The sequence below is a fragment of the Bos indicus x Bos taurus genome, unplaced genomic scaffold, assembly GCF_003369695.1.
Source record: "Bos indicus x Bos taurus breed Angus x Brahman F1 hybrid unplaced genomic scaffold, Bos_hybrid_MaternalHap_v2.0 tig00011948_arrow_arrow_obj, whole genome shotgun sequence".
In the NCBI taxonomy this organism is placed as follows: domain Eukaryota; kingdom Metazoa; phylum Chordata; class Mammalia; order Artiodactyla; family Bovidae; genus Bos; species Bos indicus x Bos taurus.
Genome location: NW_020868016.1, coordinates 1,547 through 24,931, shown reverse-complemented (window position 1 = coordinate 24,931; position 23,385 = coordinate 1,547). Strand labels below are relative to the sequence as shown.

Genomic DNA, 23,385 nt, shown 5'->3' with positions numbered 1-23,385 from the left:
AGTGATAAAAATGAATGATTACACAGTTTTATCTGTATACACTAGCAGATACTAATCTGAAAAGGAATTTAAAAAATTCCCTTTCAATAATGTCAACATGAATAAAATACTTTGCCATGGATGTAACGAGGATGACAAGACTGGCACACTGGAAATTATACACCATGGCTGAAAAATATCCTGAATACATGGACAGATATTCCATAGCGATGGAAATATTTAAGATGGCAATACCATGGAATGCATCTTCAATCTGAAATGAAGATTCCATATGACTTGATCGCTCAGAGCTTTTGTGTCATCAAGTGTTATTAAAGTAAAAAAGAGATAGAGAAAGCTGCTGACATAGACTTGCGTGGGGGCGGGTGCCTAAGACTACCACCTGCTGGTCTTTAGCCAGAAATTATACAGCCAGTAGCAGTCTGCTAAGGAAAGAAAGGCAGTGTCTCAGAGAATGGCACCAGGCCCCTCAGCCACGACATGCCTTGAGAGAACATTGGCTGCAGGTGAGTCATCCAGGGCCAAAAAATGATGGATATGAATCTTGAAGAAAGGCAGATTTCCAGGCAAATATATTGTTTCCTTAACACAGATTAGGAGAACAAGGTATGAGTAAAACATACTGTTTTGTTCAAGTCGCTTCTGAGCCTTTTGGGGGAAACGACCTGAAGTCAGAGTCTAGCAGATATTAACATCGCTTAAGACAAACATTTCCTTAGGAAAAAATGCATTGCTTAGCTCAAAGTTTGTCTGGGAAATTCTTACACATCAGGAGATGGCTCCGAGCTGGATTTCCACAAACAAGAACATCCATGCAAAGGACAAGCCTGCACAGCTCTGTGCCCATCTGCCTCCCCACAGCCAGCAGCATTTCCAAGTGACTTCTTAAGGCCTTCACCAAACTACAGGGGCACCTCTGGGTTTCCTGTTTCCCTAATTTTTCGGACTCTTTTCTTAAAAAAAAAAAGAAAAACAAAAACCAAACAAAAAACATGCACATTTATTCATAGAATTCCACAGTGGAAGGAAAACTGGCCTTCAATTTTTAGAGCCCAATTTGCAAAAAACTTGGAGCTTGTTTTTTTTTTTTTTTTTAATTAAACCACCACATAATTTAAAATTTTTACACGTTCTAATTATTCAGTAACAAAACATCAAACTTTAATTGCACACGGTCCCCATGGAAAGGCCCCCTCAGCAGGACAGCCACAGATTCTGCCAAGAAAGGGCAGCAAGGTGCCCTCCTCCCTTCTTTTCTGCCTTGGCGGCCACCAGGTTTTAAAATCCATGCACCCTACTAAGTTTCTAGGGTGCAATTCATGGACCCTCCCCTTTCCCATCCCAGCAGGTGGTCAAGGGCCCGCTGGCCTACAAAGTGACAGAAGCAGGGCTGGGCCAGCCGGCCAGAGTTCAGGGTTCTGGCCCTTGGACTTCCAGTGGACACTACGCTGCTTGGGAAAACTGTGCGGCTCTGAGCTTTCCACAAAGGGGTAAAGCGGTAAAGGCCTTGACCCCAAAGGTGAGGCCTTTCTGCGACCGCCAGGTTGGGGAGCTCCGAGAATGGAATATGTGGTTCCCTGCTCTACGCAGTCCCAGTTCCCTTACCTGTGGTCCGCACTCCTCCAGTCCGCTCACTGGATGCCAATCCATGGGGACCCAGGAGTGCACGAAATGGGCATTCCCAGCCGCAATGGCGCCCCCCGAGAGCACAACTGGGAACCCCCCCCACCCCCGCCACGATCCGACCCCCGCCCCTCGCCACGCAGGTTCGCTCCTCCCCTGGAGCCTTCCCAGCTGCAAAGGTGACCCGAGAGCACAACTGGGACCCCAGTCCCCGCTCCACGACACGACCCCGACCGTGCCTCCCGGGTTGGCCCCGCCCCTGGCGCGCTCCGGGTGCTTCACCAGGGCTCCCGGTGAGCCCTGCCCCCACGCCCGTTTCCAGGAGAGGCTCTCGGACCTCTTTCACCTACTTCCGCCAGGTGAAACACGAGGACAAGTAAATCTTCCCAGGTGGTTCAGTGGGTAAAGAATCTGCCTGAAAAGCAAGAATAGACGTGGGTTCGATCCCTAGGTCAGAAAGATCCCCTGGAGAAGGGCATGGCAATCCACGTCAGTATTCTTGCTTGGAGAATCCTATGGCCAGAGATGCCTGGTGGGCTACAGTCCATGGGATCACAAAGAATCAGACATGAAGTGACTGAGCAACCCAGGCCTCACAGTAAGACTGCTCTTTGGTTTGCTTTTCTCTGTGTGTCCTAACATTTTCCTACTTCCTTTACTTTCTTTCAGTATTTGCTCTGCTCTTTACTTGTGTTAAACGACAGACTCCTTTTTATTTCTCACACTGTTCCTAATGCCTACCTATCATTTGGAGGGTGGCAGCAAAGATGTTGGAGTCCCCAAGCTTTATTTTCCACTTCAGAAAGCTATCTCTCTTCAGATAACTCCACTGAATTGAAGTTGCCCAATAAAACCTGATGAATATAAAGGCCAGAACTGACACCCAAAGAACTTGAACGTGGGTAAACAATAACCCAATAGTAGCTGTCTCTTTCAATAGCCTTTTTAAAAATTTCGTTTTGTTCTCTTTCAGAGTTCTTCTCTATTTTTTGAACAAAAGTTTTAATGTGGAAACTTACAGATATGTATGTAGGGAAAGCAGATTTCCCATAACCTAGCTCCAGTAATTATTAACAGTTTGTTCATCTTTTTTTGTTTGGTTGGTTTGGGGTGTGTGTGTGTGTGTGTGTGTGTGTGTGTGTGTGTGTATTTCACACACCCCAACGAGGGATAAATCCTGAAACCCCTGCAGTGGAAGCACAGAGACTTTTTTTTTAAGCATTTAAAGAATATGACCCAGCAGTACCTCGCTTTATTTATTCGTTTATTTGGCTGTGCTGGGTTGTAGTTGGTGGCCCATGGGTTCTTTGTTGCCACACACAGGATCTTCCTTGTGGCATGTGGGATCTAGTTCCCTGACTAGGGATGAAACCTGGGCCCCCTGGGAGCGTGGAGTCTTAGCCACTGGACTGGACCACCAGGGAAGTCCCACACTTTGCCAATCTTGTTCCATTCCACATCATATTTTTCCCAATTTTTATTATGAAAATTATTATTATTATTGTTATTTTTGGGCATGCCACACAACTTGTAGGATTTTAGTTCCTCAACCAGGGATTGAACCTGGGCCACAGCAGTGAAGGTGCAGTCCTAGTCACTGGAGTGAAAGGGGATTCCCTGAAAATTATTTTTTAAAAGTCTGAAGAACAGTACAATGATCACCTATAAACCTACCATCTATACTCAACAACTGTCAACATTTTTACCAAATTTGCTTTATTGATTTAATCATGTGAAATATTTGAATCTGTTCCCATGCATCACGACACTTCACTTTAAATAGTTCATTATGTACCTCTTAGAACAGCATTTCTCTTGGATAGCCATAATTCCATTACCACACTTAAGAAAATTAACAATACCTCCTAATATTAGCTAATATTCATGTCTGAATTTCCTCCGTTGTCTCCAAAATGTCTTACATAGCTATAAAAAAACAAACCAGAATCCAAACAAGATCCACACGTTATATTTGATTATTATTGTCTTTTGAATTTATCCTCTCTTTCATCCCGCTCTGTTCTATTAAATTTTCATTTTGATGAGAACAGGCTAGTTGTCTTGTTGAATGTGTTGGATTCTGGATTTGCTGATTATCTCCATGATGTGTTTAACTTTTTCCTTGGTCCCTTGTAAATTTCCTGTAAATTGCAAGTTGGGTCTGAAGGTTTAATTCGATTAAGATTAAACACTTGAGAAGAATACTTAATAGATGATGCTATGTACTTACTGCATCTCATCAAGGACTATGTCAGAGTTGTACTATTAGTGATACAAGGTTTGATCACTTGGATAAAGTGGTGACCTATCTGATCTTTCCATTTAAAACTTTTGGTTCCTTTCTTTTCTTTTTTTTGGCAAATAATCATGTGGTGATATTTGTCACCAGGTTTGTTCCCTTTTCCCTAACACATTTTCCCTTAAAGCTTTGATGATTGATGACACTTGCTTAAGTCAATTATTTCATTTTGGGTTGGAGAATGAATGATTTTCTAATTTTTAAATTTCTCTACATTCATTATATGGAATTCTAGAAAAAAAGTTTTCCCTTGTGGACTAAAGATGAACTACAGTTCTTCCTAAAAGAAAAAGTTCTTCTTTCATTTTAATTACCAATTTTCAGAGTAAAGAGTTGGTGTAAAAGTGACCTCCAAGGTGGCAAGTTAGCTTTTTTCCCTATTTGTATTACTATAGACTAGGGGTTTGTCCCAGTAGTCTCTTCTCACACATCCCATTTTCCTGTCTGGTTTATCCATGACGATTGCCAAGTCTCTCCACACTTAAACGTCTGGGCTTTCGAACCAGCCCGCTAGGGGTCACTAGTTTCCTCCCTGCCCCCATGCTGCCGCTCTATCATGCTCTTCGCCATTTGCTACCGGTTGTTCTCTCGCTGGTGCCAACGCTGTCCACGGAGCCGCTCTAGGCTGTTGGGAGGCCGTCCGCATTGCGTGGGGAAGATTTGGACGACACAGTCGCCTCGCCGGTCCCCGGGGCAGCTAGCGCTTCCAGGGTCGGAGGGTGCGCGGGGTTGAAAGCGGGCCGCTCCGCCCCGTCCCCCTCCCAGACCAGCAGAGGCAGCAGCCAGAGCAGCCGCAGCCTGCGCCCTCTCCCGCCTGCCCTTCACTCGCCCCGGGGTCTCTTTCCCCCTTCCTCCTCCTTCTCCTCCTCCTCCACCCCCTCCCCTTCCTCCTCCGCCCACCCCTATTGTTCCGCCCCGGCCTCCCGCACTTCCCCTTCCCGCCCGCTCCCCTTTGTCCCTCAGTCGCCTTGCGCCTGCAGGTAAGCTTCAAATTTTTCCCTCCGCCCGCGGCTATGGCTCTGTTTCTACTCTTGCCATCTTTCTTAGCGGGCTCCGGTGCTCGTCACGAGCCCCGGCCTCGCGTAGTCCCGCGTGAGCGCCCGCCCCCTCCCTCTGCCTGGCCGGCCGCTCACGGGAGGCCCTGGCTCCGATGAGGCCTAGTAGGCCTCGCGCAAGGCCTCCTCCCCTTCCAATCGCCTTTTCCCGGTGGCGGCTGCGCAGGAGTCAAGGAGGGCGCGCGCACGGTGGGGGCGGGCGGTGGGGGCGGCGGTGGATTTGTTGGTTGAGGGGGGTGGGGGAGGCGATGGCCGGCTTGCTGGCCTGGCGGGTGAGCGCGGCTCCCCGCGGGGTTAGGGTTAGGGTAGGGGTTAGGGTTAGGGGTTAGGGTTAGGGATAGGGTTTAGATTTGGGTTAGGGTAAGGGTTAAGTGTTAGGGATTAGGGTTAGGGTTAGGGGTTAGGGTTCGGGTTATGGTTCGGGTTCCGGGACCCCCTCCCCCCGAAATCGACAGGGTCAGGGGCAAGGTTTGGGTTTGGGCAAGGTTCGGGTTAGCATTCAGGTTAGGGTACGGGTTCGGGGACCACCTCCCCCTGAAATCCACACCCTCAAGGGTTTGGGTTAGGGGATTAGGGGTTAGGGTTAGGGGGTTAGTGGGTTAGGGTTGGAGTTAGGGTCAGAGTCAGGGTTAGGGTTAAGGTTAGGGTTCGTGCACCCCTCACCCCAAAACTCCGCACCCCCCTAATTCGAGTTCGAGTTAGCTCAGGCTTAGGGTCAGGCTTAGGGTTATGGTTTGTGTACCCCCTCATTCCAAAACTCCGCACCCCCAAATCGAGTTCGAGTTAGCATCAGGCTTGGGTCAGGGTTAGCATTAGGGTTAGGGTTAGAGTTCATGCATCCCCTCACCCCAAAACTCCGCACCCCCAAATTCGAGTTCCAGTTAGCGTCAGGCTTAGGGTAGGGTTAGCGTTAGGTTTAGGGTTAGTGTTCGTGTACCCTCTCACCCCAAATCTCCGCGCCCCCAAATTCGAGTTCCAGTTTGCATCAGGCTTAGTGTAGGGTTAGCATTAGCGTTAGGGTTAGTGTTCGTGTATCCCCTCACCCCAAAACTCCGCACCCCCAAATTTGAGTTCCAGTTAGCGTCAGGCTTAGGGTAGGGTTAGCGTTAGGCTTAGGGTTCATGTAACCCCTTACCCCAAAACACTGCACCCCCAAATTCGAGTTCGAGCTAGCGTCAGACTTAGGGTCAGGGTGAGGGTTTTGGTTAGCGTTAGGATTAGGGTTCGTGCACCCCCTCACCCCAAAACTGCAGACCCCCAAATTCGAGTTCGAGTTAGCATCAGGCTTAGAGTCAGGGTGAGCATTAAGGTTAGGGTTCATGTACCCTCACCCCAAAATTCCTCACCCCCAATTTCGAGTTCGAGGTAGAGTCACGCTTAAGGTCAGGGTGAGCGTTAAGGTTAGGGTTCATGTACCCCTCACCCCAAAACTCCGCACCCCCAAATTCGAGTTCAAGTTAGCGTCAGACTTAGGGTCAGGTTGAGGGTTTGGGTTAGCGTTAGGATTAGGGTTCGTGCACCCCACCCCAAAACTCCGCACCCCCAAATTCGAGTTCGAGTTAGCATCAGGCTTAGGGTGAGCATTAGGGTTAGGGTCATGTACCCCTCACCCCAAAACTCCGCACCCCCAAATTCGAGTTTGAGGTAGCACCAGGCTTAGGGTCAGGGTGACCGTTAGGGTTAGGGTTAATGTTAGGGTTAGGGTTTGTGCACCCCTCACCCCAAAACTCCGCACCCCCAAATTCGAGTTCGAGTTAGCGTCAGACTTAGGGTCAGGGTGAGGTTTGGGTTAGCATTAGGATTAGGGTTCATGCACCCCGTCACCCCAAAACAGCGTACCCCCAAATTCGAGTTCGAGTTAGCGTCAGGCCTAGGGTCAGGGTGAGCATTAGATTTAGGGTTCATGTACCCCTCACCCCAAAACTCCGCACCCCCAAATTCGAGTTCGAGGTAGCGTCACGCTTAGGGTCAGGGTGAGTGTTAGGGTTAGGTTTAACGTTAGGGTTTGGGTTTGTGCACCCCTCACCCCAAAACTCCGCACCCCCAAATTCGAGTTCGAGTTAGCGTCAGGCTTAGGGTCAGGGTGAGCTTTAGGGTTAGGGTTAACGTTAGGGTTAGGCTTTGTGCACCCCTTCACCCCCAAACTCCGCACCCCCAAATTCGAGTTCGAGTTAGCGTCAGGCTTAGGGTCAGGGTGAGCGTTAGGGTTAGGGTTAGGGTTATGGTTCGTGTACCCCTTCACCCCAAAACTCTGCAACCCCAAACTCGAGTTCAAGTTAACGTCAGGCTTATGGTCAGGGTTAGCGTTAGGGTTAGGGTTCGTGTACCCCCTCACCCCAAAACCCCACACCCCCCCATTCTGGCTTGTGAGCCTCTGCTCCAACCATGCGGCACTGGATGGGAAGGTAGGGAGGGAAAGACGTCTGGAAGGTGGTGCACCCCGGGCGGGTGTGGGGCCCAGTGGCCTTTCCAGTGGTAGGGGTTGAGGGGCCGCGTGAGAAGGTGGGGTCAGTGTGCAGAGTAGGGGTCGGGTGGGAAAGGCGGCTCTCCTTGCCTTCCCGCCTGCCCCACCATTCCCGGCCGGGTGCTACCCTTGCCCCGCACCCAGTGGCGGCGTCTCCAGTGTCCCTCTTCTGCCCGACCTCACCGCCACGTTCCTTTGAGGTTGGGTCTGAGGGTTTGGGGCAGGGGAGGGGGTGCTCAGCGCGCCCCCGCCCCACCCCACGCGCCTTTGCCCCTGGCGCCGGCCACGACTGCCTTCCTCCCGGCTGTGGACCTCATGGCGCGGATCCTCCGGTCGCATCTCGCGGGCTGTGCGGCGTGATGGGTGGTGGCTCCCCGCCGCTGGGCCGCTTGCTTGCCCGTTGCCTCCCGCCGCTGGCCCTGGACCGGTCTGCCTCGGCCGGTCGTCGGTCGTCCGCTGCTCTGGGCCTGCTGTGCGGTCGCCAGTCACCTCCCCATGCCCTCCGAGCCTCGGGGCTTGCTCCCAACCCTGCTTCCCCACGCGTGCCGCGGCTGTCTTGTCTGGTTCTCTCGCCCTCTCGCCTCCTTACCTCTGTTGTGTCCCTTGCCCGCTTGGCACCACGCTTCCTTTCGGAGCCCCTTCCCTCTGCCCTTGGTGGTCGGGGGAGAAGGGTGCCTGGGGCACGCGTAGGGGACCCAGGTGGTTGAGGGGAGAGGTCGTGGGTGGGGGGTGCGGCCGTATGGGTGGAGATTTTTTTTTAATTAAAAGTTTAATTAAAAAATTTATACCTTCTATTTATTCAGTTCTAAAACACCACACTTATTGCACAGGGTCCCCATGGAAAGGCCCCCCTCTCAGCAGGACAGCCACAGATTCCACCATGAAAGGGCAGCAAGGTGCCCTTCTCCCTTCTTTTCTGCCTGGGTGGCCACCAGGTTTTTAAATACCCACCAGTTGATGGGGGAGGGGTCTGCCCCGTTTCGGGGGGACGTGGGGGTGGTCGTCTGGGGTCAGCAGGGACCTCTGGGGGGCGGTCTACCAGTGCACGGCCGGGGCCCCCAAGCATCACAGCTGGCAGCGCCGAGGCTCGCAGACGGCCGCGATCGAAGATGTAGTGGTGGTTGATGTAGGGGCAGTGGCCCGTTGGGCGCGCTGTGCCACTCGCTCGCCTCCCCCTTTTTAGGTACTTAGCATGTGGCTCAGATGGTAAAGCGTCTGCCTGCATTGCAGGAGACCCGGGTTCGATCCCTGGGTTGGGCAGATCCCCTGGAGAAGGAAATGGCAACCCACTCCAGTACTCTTCCCTGAAAAATGCCATGGACAGAGGAGCCTGGTAGGCTACATCCATGGGGTCACAAAGAGTTGGACACGACTGAACGACTTCACAGCTGATAAAAAGCTTGGGTTACCTTGGTGGGGTGGATTTGCTCCTGGATGGATTTCACCCCGCAGCAATAGCGAGGCTTGCGGGCCTCTCTTGGAAGTGGGCGTATGGGCGGAGCACACCTGGCCCACGTTGGAGGCGGGGTGCGCGTCGGGGGCTGAGCGCACCTCCTCTGAGCTCCTAGGCTGTGGGTCTTGGGGGTCGCCATTGTGGCTGGGAACGCATATTTAGTGGGCTCCTGGGTCGCCATTGATCGGCATCCAGTGAGTGGAGTGGAGGGGTGTGGACCACAGGTTAAGGAACTGGGGCTCCATGGCACAGGATGGAGCAGGGATCCATGTATTCCACCCTCTCTGTTGGCACAGTCTCAGAGCCCCCTTACCTGGCAGTTGCAGAAAGGCCTCACCATTGGGGTCAAGGCCTTTACCACTTTACTCCTTCGCATAAAGCTCAGACCCACGCGGTTTTCCAAAGCAGCCTAGTGCCTTCAGCGAGGTCCCCAGGAAGTCTAAGGGATTTATCCAGCCTGGTGATTTCACCTGCTGGTACTCCAAAACCCTTACTCTGGCCAACTGGCCCAGCCCTGCTACCAGCAGTTTGCAGCCCAGTGGGCCGTTGACCACCTGCTGGGATGGGAAAGGGAAGGGTCCACGAATTGCTCCCTAGCTACTTAGTAGGGTGCATGGATTTAAAAGCCACCCAGGCAGAAAATAAGGGTAGGGCACCTTGCTGCCCTTTCATGGTGGAATCTGTGGCTGTCCTGCTGAGAGGGGGGCCTTTCCATGCGGACCCTGTGCAATAAGTGTGGTGTTTTAGAACTGAATAAATAGAACATGTACAGTTTTTTTTTTTTTAATTATGTGGTGCTTTAATTTAAAAAAAATCTCCAAGGTTTTTTTTTTTTTTTTTTTGCAAATTGAGGTCTAAAAATTGAAGGCCTATTTTCCTTCCACTGTGGCATTCTATGAGGAAATGTGTGTGTCTGTTTTTTTTTTTTTTAAAGAAAAGAGTCAGAAAAGTGAGGGAAACAGAAAGCCCAGAGGTGCCCCTGTAGTTTGGTGAAGGCTTTAGGAGGTCACTTGTAAATGCTGCTGGCTGTAGGGAGACAGTCTCTTTTATGGAGTATTTCATTTCCTCCCAACCCTTGGAAAGTGCTGGCCACAGGGCAGATGCTTCATCATTTTTATTGAACAAGTTCAACTTCACACAATTATATCCATAGTGTCAGCAACACCATGAGGTATATTAGAACAGTGATCATCATAGTTGGTACTTCATGGATCAGTAAAGATAGAAAACTTTTTCTTAGGAAGGCTGTAACAATTGCTAAGTTTTATGTTTACCCCACAAGGATATTAAAACAAAAAGTGAAACAAATCTCTCCCATCATCACCAAGGCCATTGGAGGTCTGTTGAGGACCCCACACAAGGGAGGGTCTACCTCTTGGGACACCCCTGCTTCAGCATCTCCCTAAGCCAGCAACCTGGGACAGCTGAGTACACTTGAAGTTCCTTCCTTGACCTCGGGAGTTTTTTTGGAAGACAATTTTTTTGACAGGCAGGGTGGGGGAAGGTTTTGGGATGTTTCAAGTGCAGTCCATTTATTGTGCACTCTTTCTGTTCCCTGGTGGCTCAGTCGGTAGTCTACCTGCATTGCAGGAGACCCGGGTTCAATCCCTGGGTCGGGAAAATCTCCTGGAGAAGGAAATGACAGCCCACTCCAGTATTCTTGCCTGAAGAATTCAATGGACTGCGGAGTCTTGTGGGCTACAGTCCATAGGGTCACAAAGGGTTGGACATGGCTGAGTGACCGAACACTTATTTCTATTATTTGATCAGCTCCACCTCAGATCATCAGGCATTAGATCCTAGAGGTTGGGGGCCCCTGCTTTAGTTCCCTCTTTCATCTTCTACACAGCTCCAGCCTGCTTCCTCCTCCTCTTCCACCTGCAGAACTACCTGCAGGGCTTCTCTGAATGTGGCTAAGAATCTCCTTCCCTCACTTCCTTGTCTCTGAGTCCGTTCTCCTAACTGGGTTTCCCTGATCTCCATTTAGGCACTTTTGCCCCAGGTGGTGCTAGTGGTAAATAACCTATCTACCAATGCAGGAATTCGATCCCTGGATTGGGAAGATCCCCTGGAGGAGGGCACGGCAACCCACTCCAGTATTCTTGCCTGGAAAATTCCCATGGACAGAGGAGCCTGGCAGGCTCGGACAGTCAGACGTGACTGAAGCGACTTAGCACAGCATACCAAAGGACATTTGAACTGCAGACTCATGTGATTGTTTTGGCTCCTTGGAGTCCCTTGTCATTGCACGTGTATGTTAGGGTCAGCTTGTGTATTGCTTCCTACAGGCCTGGAGAGGGTTACAGGCAGGAAGGCCAGGGGTCTCCAGACAGAAAATAGGCTGCAAGTGTCAGACATTTTTTTTTTAATCTCTCTCTTAAGAGAAGGCAATGGCAACCCACTCCAGTACTCTTGCCTGGAAAATCCCATGGACAGAGGAGCCTGGTAGGCTGCAGTCCAAGGGATCACTAAGAGTTGGATACGACTGAGCGTCGTCACTTTCACTTTTCACTTTCATGCATTGGAGAAGGAAATGGCAACCCACTCCAGTGTTCTTGCCTGGAGAATCCCAGGGACGGGGGAGCCTGGTGGTCTGCCTTCTATGGGGTTGCACAGAGTCGGACACGACTGAAGCAACTTAGCAGCAGTGAAATGATTAGATGAATTTTATACTTAATATCACGTAAAAAGCAATGGCAACCCACTCCAGTACTCTTGCCTGGAAAATCCCATGGACGGAGGAGCCTGGTAGGCTGCAGTCCATTAGGTCGCTAAGAGTCGGACACGACTGAGCGACTTCACTTCACTAAGAGACAGGAGGAAAGAAACTAGTGTTGCAATTTTTCTCCATCTCGATACAAATTTAAAAGGAGGTTGCTCTGAAAATTGTGTTGCCATGACGACTCCTGGCTCCACCTGAATTTAACTTTTGTCAAACCTTGAGCTAAGCAATGCACTTTTCTTATGGAAATGTTTGTCTTAAGCTATGTTAATGTACTATGTATTTACCCAAGACTCTGTCTTCAGGTTGGTTCCCCATAAAGGCTCAGAACTGACTCGACAAACCAGTGTGTTTTACCTTATTCTCCTAATCTATGTTAATGAAACTATATATTTGCTTGGAAATCTGCCTTTCTTCAAGATTCATGTCAATCATTTTATGGCCTGGGATGACTCACCTGCTGCCAATGTTATCTCAATGCATGTTGTGGGTGAGGAGCCTGGTGCCATTCTCTGAGACATTGTCTTTCTTTCATTAGCAGACTGCTAGTGGCTGTATAACATCTGGCTAAAGGCTAGCAGGGGGTACTCTTTCTTCCCCCTTCTGATGTCTACGTCAGCAGCTTTCTCTATCTCTTTTGTAGTTTTATAAAACTTTATAACACAAAACCTCTGAGCGATCAAGCTTCGTCACTGGCCCTGGATTGAACTCTTCTCCTCTGGAGGCCAAGAATATTGGCATCGTTGGTGGTTTAGCAACAACCTTTCAGCCTTTTATAATTCATATTGAATCTTCATTTCAGATTGAAGATGCATTCCATGGTATTGCCAACTTAAGTCTTTGCATCGCTATGGAATATCTGTACATGTATTTAGGGTATTTTCAGCCATCATGTATAATTTCCAATGTGCCAGTCTTGTCATCCTCATTACATCCATGGCAAAGTATTTTATTCATGTTCACAAATTTCCTTTCAGATTGTTATTTGCTAGTATATACAGATAAAACTGTGTAATCATTCATTTTTATCAGTTTGGACAGCTTGATAGTTGTCTTTACTTTTTTTACTTTCTCATAATTTAAGATTACCCTGGCTCATATATTTACAGTCTCACCCCTAGTCTCGGTCATTTCTTCAAAGAACTGTCCTTTTTTTTTTTTTAACATTAAATTATTTTTGACTGTGCTGGGTCTTTATTGCTAGTCTGTCTAGTTGTAGTGAGCAGAGGCTGCCCTCTAGTGGCCGTGAATTACTTTTGACTGTGCTGGGTCTTTATTGCTAGTCTGTCTAGTTGTAGTGAGCGGAGGCTGCCCTCTAGTGGCCGTGAATTACTTTTGACTGTGCTGGGTCTTTATTGCTAGTCTGTCTAGTTGTAGTGAGCGGAGGCTGCCCTCTAGTAGCCGTGAATTACTTTTGACTATGCTGGGTCTGTATTGCTAGTTTGTCTAGGTGTAGTGAGCAGAGGCTGTCCTCTAGTTGGCCTGCCATGGCTTCTCATTGCAGTGCTTTCTCTGGTTGCAGAACTTGGGCTCTGGAGCATGCAAACTTCAATAGTTGTTCGGGGGCTTAGTTGCCCCTGGGCATGTGGAATCTTCTAGGACCAGGGATTGAACCCGTGTTCCCTGCATTGGTAGGCAGATTCTTTACTGTTAAGTAGGTAGAATAGGGAAAAGGAGTCCAAAATGTGGTGGCTAAAAGACAAGGAAGGGAAAAGCCCACGAAAATAGAACAAAGGAAGGTCAAAGGAAGGTCCGAGGACCAGAGTGAAGACCTCAGGTAGAACAAACAGCACTCCTGGCTAAGCCCAATTTGCATAGGGCAGGCCCAGGTGGAGGAACAAACATATAAAAGGAGGAGCCAAAGTCCTTTCTCGCTCTTTCTCTCCCACGTGTGTATGCTCTTTCTCTCTCTCTCACTCTCTCCCTCACTCTCTCACTCTCTCCCTCCCCTGCGTGCTCCTCCACTCTCTTCTATTCGAGTCTTTGGGTTGGCATGCCCTCACGCTTCGAGGATGGATTCTCCTGCTATCTTCTAAATAAAATAGAGCTGTAACACTGATTTGCCTAAGAACTATAACACGGTTTGTCCAAGAGCCAAGAGCTGTGACGCACCAAGGGCTTTAATGTCCATCGCTCCAAATCTTTGTTGTGACGAGACAAAGAACCGAGGAACATACACTTGCGTGACATCTATGGTGCTGTGACTCGGGTTTAACCTGGCTGAAACAACCTCCGCCCGAAAGAGGCCAAGCACAGCAGGACCCCAACTCAGTGAAGCTCCCCCGCTAGAAGCGGAAGGCAAAGAAACCCAGCACGGGGGAAGGCCCATCGTGCTGGAAACCAGGACAGTGAAAAACGAACTCACCAGAAAGCTCATGCAGCCCAGTCAGATTCCAGAAGACCTCAGGTTAAGGTAATCGGTCCTCAATCCTATAGCTGGAGGGACGTTTACAATCTCCCGTTTATTGTTTCCTTGAACCTCCCGTGAACAGGCGGGCAGCAGGGGGCACAATTAGGGACTCTGGAGAGGCTACTCCTCAGCATTTCCCAAAGGTGCTATCTGCTGAGCCCCAGTAGCTGTTACACAAGTCAGTGGGGGTTTTTCTGTCTTTTCTCTTCTCTGTGCCAAGGATCAGACCAGTGAAACTGTGGCACCGGTCAGATATTTAGCAAATTTTCCGGTGGGCTATGAAAGCGATTCCTTGGCACGTTTTTCCTACTGCTTTTTCTTCCTGTCCTTCAGCTCTCTCCTGGGACTCAAGGATGGCCAAAACTAATGAAACTCAGGCTCTAATGTCTCATTGCAAAAATTCATTGAGAGACAAAATGATAAGAGGTGGATTTGTTAGGATCCAGAGAGAAGCCACTGTTGAGGGTGTGAACCATTGCTGAGAGCAAGGGCTGGGGCATGTAATTAGGCCTGGCTACGTTTTGTGAGGGGGTGGAATTCATATGCTAATGAGTGGGAGGATCATCCCAGCCTTTGGGGAACTACCCACTCCTCCCTCTATTGACCGTGCCTTGGAGCTGTCCTGCCACCTCTGGGTGTGTCTGTTGGCTTATAGATTGGGGATTAAGGTTTACTTGAATTTGACTTGTCATCTTTTGGACCTAATTGATTTTAATTGGTTTACATTATACCCTTGTGTTTTGTCATTCTTTCAAAGGTTGTGCTCTGCCCCCATCTCTCCTGTTTCATGCTCTTTTCCTGAGCCCCATCCAGACCCACAAGGTTGCCTCTACAATCTTCTGGAGAGACAACCAGAAATTAGCTGGCCTTGGGAGGGAAGTACTCTATAATATCCGACCCCCTAATCCTACGCAATACTGGTCACACTGGAGATCTTGGGGATGCCCAACTCCAGTCCGGGGGTCCCAGGAGGTCATCACGCCTTGACCTGCCTAGGGATCTGGTCCTCGAAAGGTTGTCATGCGTCAACCTGCTCGGGGATCCTCTAGTCCCAGGGGTCTCAGGAGGTTGTCATGGCTCGAGCTGCCCAGGGATCCAATTCTCGGGAGACCGTCATGCCTCGACCTGCCCGGGGGTTCGATCTCTAGGAGGGTGTCACGCCTCAGCCTGCCTGGGGATCTGCACCCAGACTCGGGGACGCCTGGCTCTCGGGTTGCAACAGTTCCCATAGCAGGGATCACACCTGTATCTCCAGCACTGGCAGGTGGATTCTTTACTACGGAGCCACCAGGGCATATTTTAGATTTTAGTTTTCCACACATGTATCTAGTGAAAGAGGCCAGGATCAAGAGGCCTGGCAGCTGGGAATCCTCAGCCACAGTTCTGGCTGTGCTATAAAAAACTCTCGGGCTTTTGGTGAGTGCCTCAACTTTCCTGGGACTGTTTCCTCCCCTGAGAAATGCCCTGCTGTTGGACTGTAGCCCACCAAGCTCCTCTGTCCCTGGGATTTCTGAGGCCAGAATACTGGAGGTGGTGGCATTTCCTTCTCTGCTTCTAAGTCGCTTCAGCCGTGTCTGACTGTGTGACCCCATACACGGCGGCCTACCAGGCTCCTCTGTCCCTGGGATTCTCCAGGTAAGAACATTGGAGTGGGTTGCCATGTCCTTCTCCAATGCGTGAAAAGTGAAGTTGCTCAGTGAAGTCGTGTCCAACTCTTAGCGACCCCAGGGTTGCAGCCTTTCAGGCTCCTTTGTCCATGGGATTCTCCAGGCAATAGTACTGGAGTGGGCTGCCATTGCCTTCTCCGATTTCCTTCTCTGCAAGATAGCGTTTTTAAGATATTTTCTCCTGGGTATTGCTTTTGACGAAGGAAGGGGGATCCCTTCCAGGGCTTGAGAGTGGGTTCTTGTCTGATACTTGGAAATGCGTTGTCTGAGGAGAGGAGTGCCGTCCAAGCAAGAGGCTTTATTGGGAAGGGATGCTGGGGCGGAGGGCAGGAGGGTGAGGGAAATGGAGAGAACTGCTCTGCCACGTGGCTCACAGTCTCAGATTTTATAGTCATTGGGTTAGTTTCTGGTTTGTCTCTTGCCAGTCATTCTGAATTGGGATCCTTCCTGGGGGCACATGCATCATTCAGCTGAGGTGGATTCCAGTGAGGAGGATCCTGGGAGGTTGGTAGGACCTCTGAACTGGAGTCTCCCATCTCCTTTTGACCTCTCCAGAATTCTGGTTGGTGGTAACTTGTTAGTTCCTTGTTCCTTACCAGGACCTCCTGTTGTAAGATGACTCCAGCAAGTGTTTTCTTTTCTCTGTTGCCTGGCAAGGGTGGGTGGTCAGTGGTTCATTTAACAGTTTGTTTTTGGTTCTCTCGAGTAAGGTCCTCCACAGAGTAAATGTATAACATTATAAAAGTCAATGTTTTAAATAATTTATATTTATAATTCGGTAAGTTGGCTTTTTTGTCGTGTGTTAGAACTGATCACCAGACCAAAGGTCATGTAGATCTTTTGTTGTTTTCTAAAATTTTTATAGTTTTTTAAATGGAATTGCCTTGTTGCAGTTTGTGTTTATGTTCATTTCATATGTTTTATTTTTAACAGTTATTTATGTTTAGTTGGTTGATCATTGCTTTACAATATTGGTTTGATTTGTCATACATCAATATGAATTCACCATAGGTGTACCTTTGTCCCCTTGCTCTTGAATCTTCCTCCCACGTCCCACCCATTCCCACCTCTCTAGGTTATTACAGAGCCCCAGTTTGAGTTCCCTGAGTCATACAGCAAATTCCCACTGGTTGTCTATTTACAAATGTTGGTGTACATGCATCCATGCTGCTCTCTCCATTCATTTCACCCTCTCCCTCTTGTTCCCCACCGTTGTCTGTAAGTCTGTTCTCTATGTCTGCATCTCCATTGCAGCTATGTGAACAGACTCGTCAGACCCATCCTTCTCGATTCCATGTTTTTGTCTTTTTGACTGACTTTCCTGTTTAAATACGCTCTAGGTTCATCCCCTTCATTAGAAGTGACTCAAATGGGTTCCTTTTTATGGCTGCATTCCATCCAGGCTCTCATTGTTCCCTAGCCATGTTTTGAGGAGAGTCATGGAGCTATTCTGCTCCATTTCAGGTTGGGCTTCCAGTCTGAATGCTCACAGCAGAGTTGTTTCTGGGTGAGCCCTCTGAGGTCTGTGAGCGCGGGGCTGCCTGCTCTTCTCTGGCGGCCTGCAGGGGGCGCCAGAACCCACTCTGACCCACGGGTGCAGGACGCTTTGCCTTCAGACTGGGCTCGGTGACCAACTGACGGGAGCTGTGTCTCCTCAGGACCGCCAGGACTCGGGCTTCTGGATAATGGGGCTGCATCCAGGCTGAGAGGAGCAGGGTTGCCTCAGTGCCCACCAGCAGGGAGGTGCTGCAAGAGGGAAAAAATGAGGACCAAGTAGACGTTTCCTGTGTCCAGCTGAGGGCTGACTGGAAGTCCATCTCAAAGGACTCAGCAGGGAAAGAGCTCCATGTGCAAAACGGTGGGTTTTTAGTTAATTTCTGTTAGATGATCTAGAGGATGACCAGTGATGTTCTTTAGTGTAGGTGGCCAGTTTTCCTGTCACTGTTCCTTCAGGAGACTGTCCTTTCCTCGTCGCTCGTTCCTGGTTTGATTTTCATGAACTGACCACGTACATATGGGTTCATTTCTGGGCTCTCTATTCTTTCCTGGAGTCCATGTGCCTGTGTTCCTGCCAGTTCGTCACTGTGGTGGTTACTACAGGTCCGTGATGTAGTTTGAAGTGGGAGAGGAAGATGCCTCCAGCTGTGTTCTTCTTTCTCAGAGTCTTTTTGGCCGTTTAAGGTCCGTTCAATATTAGCAGTCTAATATTGGGAATATTTCTATTTCTGTGAAACATGCCATTGAATATTATTTTGTGATTGCAGTCAGTGTATTTGTTGATGACTTTTGTTGGAATGGACATTTTAATTCCTCATTGTTCCTGTGCGTGAGCGTGGAATAGTTTTCTGTTTGTTTGTGTTTTCTTTGGTTTCTTTATCAGTGCTTTCTAGTTTTCTGACTACTGGTCTTTTATGTCCTTGATTAAGTTTGTTGCCAGATGTTTTATTCTTTTGGATGCAACTATAAGTGGGATGTTCTTAATTTTTGTTTCTGATTGTTATTAGTGTATAGAAACGCAATTGAGTTTTGTATATGGATTGGGATTGTAAATGATAGTATTTTATATGATTGTAAATTGATCTGAAATGATTCAGCTTTACTGAATGTAGTCTAACAACTTTTTGTGAAGTTATGTGAAACATTTTATTTGTTAAATCTGTTTCTCCTGCAATAGGTCATTCAGAGGACCCAAGACATGGTGGTTACTAGTAGACTTCCCACAGTAGTTCTTCATTCCATGTGGACTCCTTCAAGGGCAGTGAGCATCACAGCTTCCCTTGAACTTCGTCTGGGTAAGTCTTGGCCTGTATAAGAAAGTTTCATGCCTGTCTACTCTAAATTTCTTTTGTGGTATTGACATGGTTGTTTTGAAACATAATTTACTTTCCAGTAATTTCAAATGTATGGAAAACTCCTAGCAATGGGAAAAAGTACTCACATTTGCCACATCATCTAAAATAGTTTATGTATTTTATCCAAAAGGGGTGCCTTCTCCTGCAGAACCAGCACATAACCTCCAACATCAGGAAATCATATGGTTTCTACATTATAATATAATCCACAGCCCCACTTCCACTTTTAGCAATTGTTCAAGTATATGAATTTATCTTTTTTTTCCATCCTCATCGTTTTTTCTTTGTTTAGAGTGTTACTGAGATTTTCAGTTATTTGGACAAACTTGATGGATTTAAAGCAGACATGGTGAGTATGGGATCTGGGTGGCCTTTTCTATATGGATTTTTTTTTGCCACTAAAGATTGTTTTCATGTTTATTCATGCTGTAACATGTATGAATCCTGCATTCTTTTTTCCCCCATAGTAATTAAAACCAAATAATATGCCATTTACCATTTAGATATTTGTAAGCATACAATATTGTAGTAAACAACCTTTCCTTGTTTTGCAAACCAGTTTAATAATGTGTACCTCGTGCGTGCTTTGGAGAAACTCAGGAAACTGAGTCAGTGACTGAAGTGGCCCAAGAGATCACCTTAGATACCATCTTCATCTAAACACAAAACAGGGGCTTCCTGGTGGTCCAGTGGCTAATACTGGACACTCCCAAAGAAGGAGGCCCAGGTTCATTCCCTGATCCGAGAACTAGATCTCCCATGCCACAATGAAGAGTTTGCATGCTGTAGCTAAATATCTGGCTTGCCTCAACGAAGGTCCACCTGGAGCAGCCAAATAAAAAAAAAACAAATAAACATTAAAAAATAAAACCAAAGGAAAGGAAGGGTATCATTGTTGTAGAGATTTATGTCTTAGCTTTCCCTATGGATTAAAAAAAAAGTTTCACAAGACTGTCTGTCATCCTTCTATCTGGTATATACAGAGGATTCCTTTGAAATGAGATTTCTCTGGTAAATGTGACTCACAGAGGAGCCGTCTTGAACTTGGGTTTCAGAGATGATCATGTGTCCTCTTAAAAAAAAAAAGTTAATTAGGTCCAACTAATTCTCATGCTGAAGTGGTATATTTTGGGGTAGCATTTGCTCCCCTTCACTTTGGATGTATCCCACTTTGTTTACACAGTCATCTACTGAAGACATCCTGATATTTGAAAGTTTTTAGTTATTACAAGTAGAGCTGTTGTGTGTAATTGTGATACTTTTTGTCTGGACACTTTTTCAAAGCTGTTCACTAAGTGCTAGACGTGTAGTATTCAGGTCACAGGTGAGCCTTGTTTAACTGTGGAAAAATCCAGCTATGTTTCTCTGTGGCATGTGGGATCTTCCTGGGTAAGAGATCGAACTAGAGTGTCTTGCATCGTCAGGCAGATTCTTTACCACTGAGCCACCAGAGAAGCCCTGCCCCCACCCCTTTTATGAGTTTACTGGATCTAATAGGTGTGCAGTGTTACTTCAGTGTTGTTTTAGCTTGTAATTTCCTAATGATATGTGAATTTGAGTATTTTTGATATGCTTATCTACTATCTTTATATTTTCATAGGCCCGGTGTTTAGATTTATACATTTTTAATGAGATTGTTTGTTTTAGATTTTTTGGTATAGTTGTAGTACAATCCTTTATCAGATATGTATTTTGTAAATATATTTTTTCTGTGGCTTGTGTTTAAGTTTTGTGAATAAGGTTTTTCACAGTTTAAATTTCTAATTTTTTAAAGTTCATGTTATATATATTTTATATCCTTTTTGGATAGACTTTAGTTTTTTTTTGTTAAATTTGATTAACAAAACTGAGGTACTGTAGACACAGTTTTAATCAAAGCTGAGGTACCATAGATACAGTTTTGCCTTTTGTTTATTGAGAAGTTTGAATGAGGTTGGTGTAAACTGTAAAATTATGTCTACATTCATTTGATTGGATATGGCTTCCAGTTATTTGTAAATGGCTTCATTTTTGTATAATTGGTTTTGGCGATATCATAGGAAGTCAGTTTCCCCAAGGGAAACTGGGGTCCATGAAACATGAACTGTCTTTGATCACTTTCTGCTTTTTCTGGCTTTGGATTTGACTTGTTTGGATATCTCATACTAGTGGAATCACAGAATGTTTGTCCTTTTTTGGTCTGGTTTATTTCACTTACTATAATGACCATAAGGTTCGTCGACATTGTAGCGTTGTCAGAATTACTGACTTTGAAGGGCTGAATCATATTCCATTGCGTGTCTACCACAGTTTGTTTATGGAGTGGGCTGCCATGGACACTTAGATTGCTTCTGTTTGTTGGCCAATGTGAATCATGCTGTTGTGACTATGACTGCAGAAGCATGCATTTTTTCAGCCCCTTTTCCCATACCTTTTGGGTACATAGCATGAATTAGAATCGAACTATGAATTTATTCCGTGTGTTAGTTTTGGAGTAATTTCTGTGATGTCTTGCACAGTGGCAGCACCATTTAATTTTTTTTGTATGGTAGAATACTGTTCAAGCTTTTGAATATACCCTGTGTTGCATATTCAGTCACCCACCTATGGACACTTGAATGGGTTCTACCTTTGAGCTATTGTGAATAATGTCACTATGAATATTTGTGTGCCAGTTTTTGATTGAATTATTAACAAATACATAGTACTGTATATGAAAGAAACCACAAGGACCTACTGTAGAGTTTAGGAAACTGTATTGAATATCTTATGATAATGTATAATGGAACAGAGTCTCAAAAGGAATATATGAAAAAGACGTAATAACCATGATAATTATTGTGCCAACACTGAGTTATCATAGCACTACTCAACGTGTCTTTATACATGCCACTAAAATATTCACATCTGTAAGTATATTATAAAAAATTATATAAAAAATCAAGAATTGAAACAGAGAATAAATAAACTTCCTGTCATTGCTCATCATCATTTATGCACTGTTACTACCTGTACCACTGATTGTATAAGTGCTGGACTAGGAATTGACATTCGTGTAAACCAAGAGATTGTGAAGGTGTAAGGAAGTATAACTCATTGAATTCCTTAACGAAGGATTATATAACTCTATGTACATGAAGTGAACGAAAGTCTGTTTAATTGAGCCACATTCTTCCTAGAGTGATGAGCTTCCACCCCACCCAATGTTAGTTCACAATTAAATCCTGCAGTCATCTGGCTTCAATGTCTGCTTCCTGCCATCCAGAAAGAAAAGATGAGGAAGTCCTGACAAAACCGATGCTATTTTTCTTTTTTGGATTTGTATTTTATCGCAGGGCTTGGCAAAAAAGAGGGCCTAACCTGTTTCTAGAGTTGCATCCCAAGGATTGCTCTGGAATGTTACATATGTTGACAAACTGCTGATTATTTTCAAGAAAGGACAATGATCTGCACTTTAGTATCTGTTGCTTGAGCTGGAATAGCAGGCATCCCTTGAAGTGCAGTCCTTCATGCTGAAGTAGGCACACCTGAAGCAATAGCATAAAAGGAACACATTTATCATGTAGATATCACATCCCATGCATTTGTAATAATTTTTCAGTTGTACCCCTCATCATTGGAGGAACTGACTTGTCCCAGTGATAACTAGAGTACCCAGTATAACAGTTCTTTGACTTATGAGTACTTCTTATGAGTACACTTATGAATACTTCTTCCAATGTTCTTTCTCCTACTTTGGTCATGAACAGTAGAAGCTGATGGCAGTGGTTCTTGAAATGTATATTGATTCCAGGTGGCACAGTCGGTAAATAACCTGCCTACCAGTGCAGGAGATGGAAGTGATGTGGGTTTGATCCCTGTGTCAGGAAGATAACAATTCATACACTTGTTTTATGTGAACAAGTTGGATACCCATGAGTTTTTTTCTTCTGTATATGGAAAAACAAATGCTGTTCAAAGACACTGAAAGAACCCTGATGTTGAAAATCAAATCTGTATTGTGAGCAATGCTTAGAAATCCATGAGTCGAAGCGTAGTATTATGCCTATCATCCTTGTATTTCCCTCAGTGAAATACTTTGAGAAAAGCTCTTCATTCATGGTGTGGATTCATGAAGAAGCTAAATAGCATTAATCCTTTACATTGACAACTGTGAATTTAAATCTCCTGTGAATCCTATGTGACAACCGCACATACCAACATGATTTATTAGTATTATATCAATATTTTTAGTTCTGTTGTATGTCAAGTAAAAACATCTGTATGTAATTGTACATGAAGTCAAAACATAAAATCAGTGCAAATACAAAATATTCAATCCTTTGAGAAAGGGAGCAAAAAATCTATGTGCTTTGCCTATTGCATTTTTATGTATTAGATCCTTAAGTATTTTATTCACCACACCCAACTGAATGATTCACAAATTTTCAGAGAAGAAAGGATCATTTCTCTTTAACAATGAGTAGTTTGACTCCTCTCAAAGCAAAGTCATAAGTGAGTCTAATTTTGTGTGAGACTATGAAAACTCAGTGTTTTTATTATGCTTTTGCTTATTATGGGAGGTCTGAGCAGGCACTTTTGAAGGTTTATTCATACCAGTCATTCTCATATTTATCAAGTCTTTAAAGGTTGAATCACTGAGGTGTTGCTTCTACACTTGTACTAGGCTGAGTAGCAACATGCCTTTCTCCCTAAGTGCAGTAGAAGTCTTCCCAACCTGTCTGTCTTCTGTCCTCTGGAGTATGTATTGCTTGAGCTCACCACAGCCTAGTAGATGGAAATCGCCAGGATATTCTGGAAACCATTGTTATTGCAGTCTCTTCAGGAGGTTACAACTGCTGCAAACCTCAGGATTTTACAA

At 46.3% G+C, this 23,385-nt stretch overlaps 1 long non-coding RNA gene across 2 annotated transcripts; it reads left to right on the top strand.

Annotated features, from left to right (window-relative positions):
* Positions 1 to 4,474: 4,474 nt before the first annotated feature.
* On the top strand, positions 4,475 to 20,532 carry LOC113889402. 2 transcript variants are annotated; one of them, XR_003510250.1, is made up of 3 exons: positions 4,475 to 4,902; positions 18,368 to 18,485; positions 18,838 to 20,532. It is a non-coding gene; the product is annotated as an uncharacterized LOC113889402 (long non-coding RNA). The 2 variants fall into 2 exon arrangements; XR_003510249.1 differs by lacking the exon at positions 4,475 to 4,902 and adding an exon at positions 15,850 to 17,551.
* Positions 20,533 to 23,385: the final 2,853 nt, after the last annotated feature.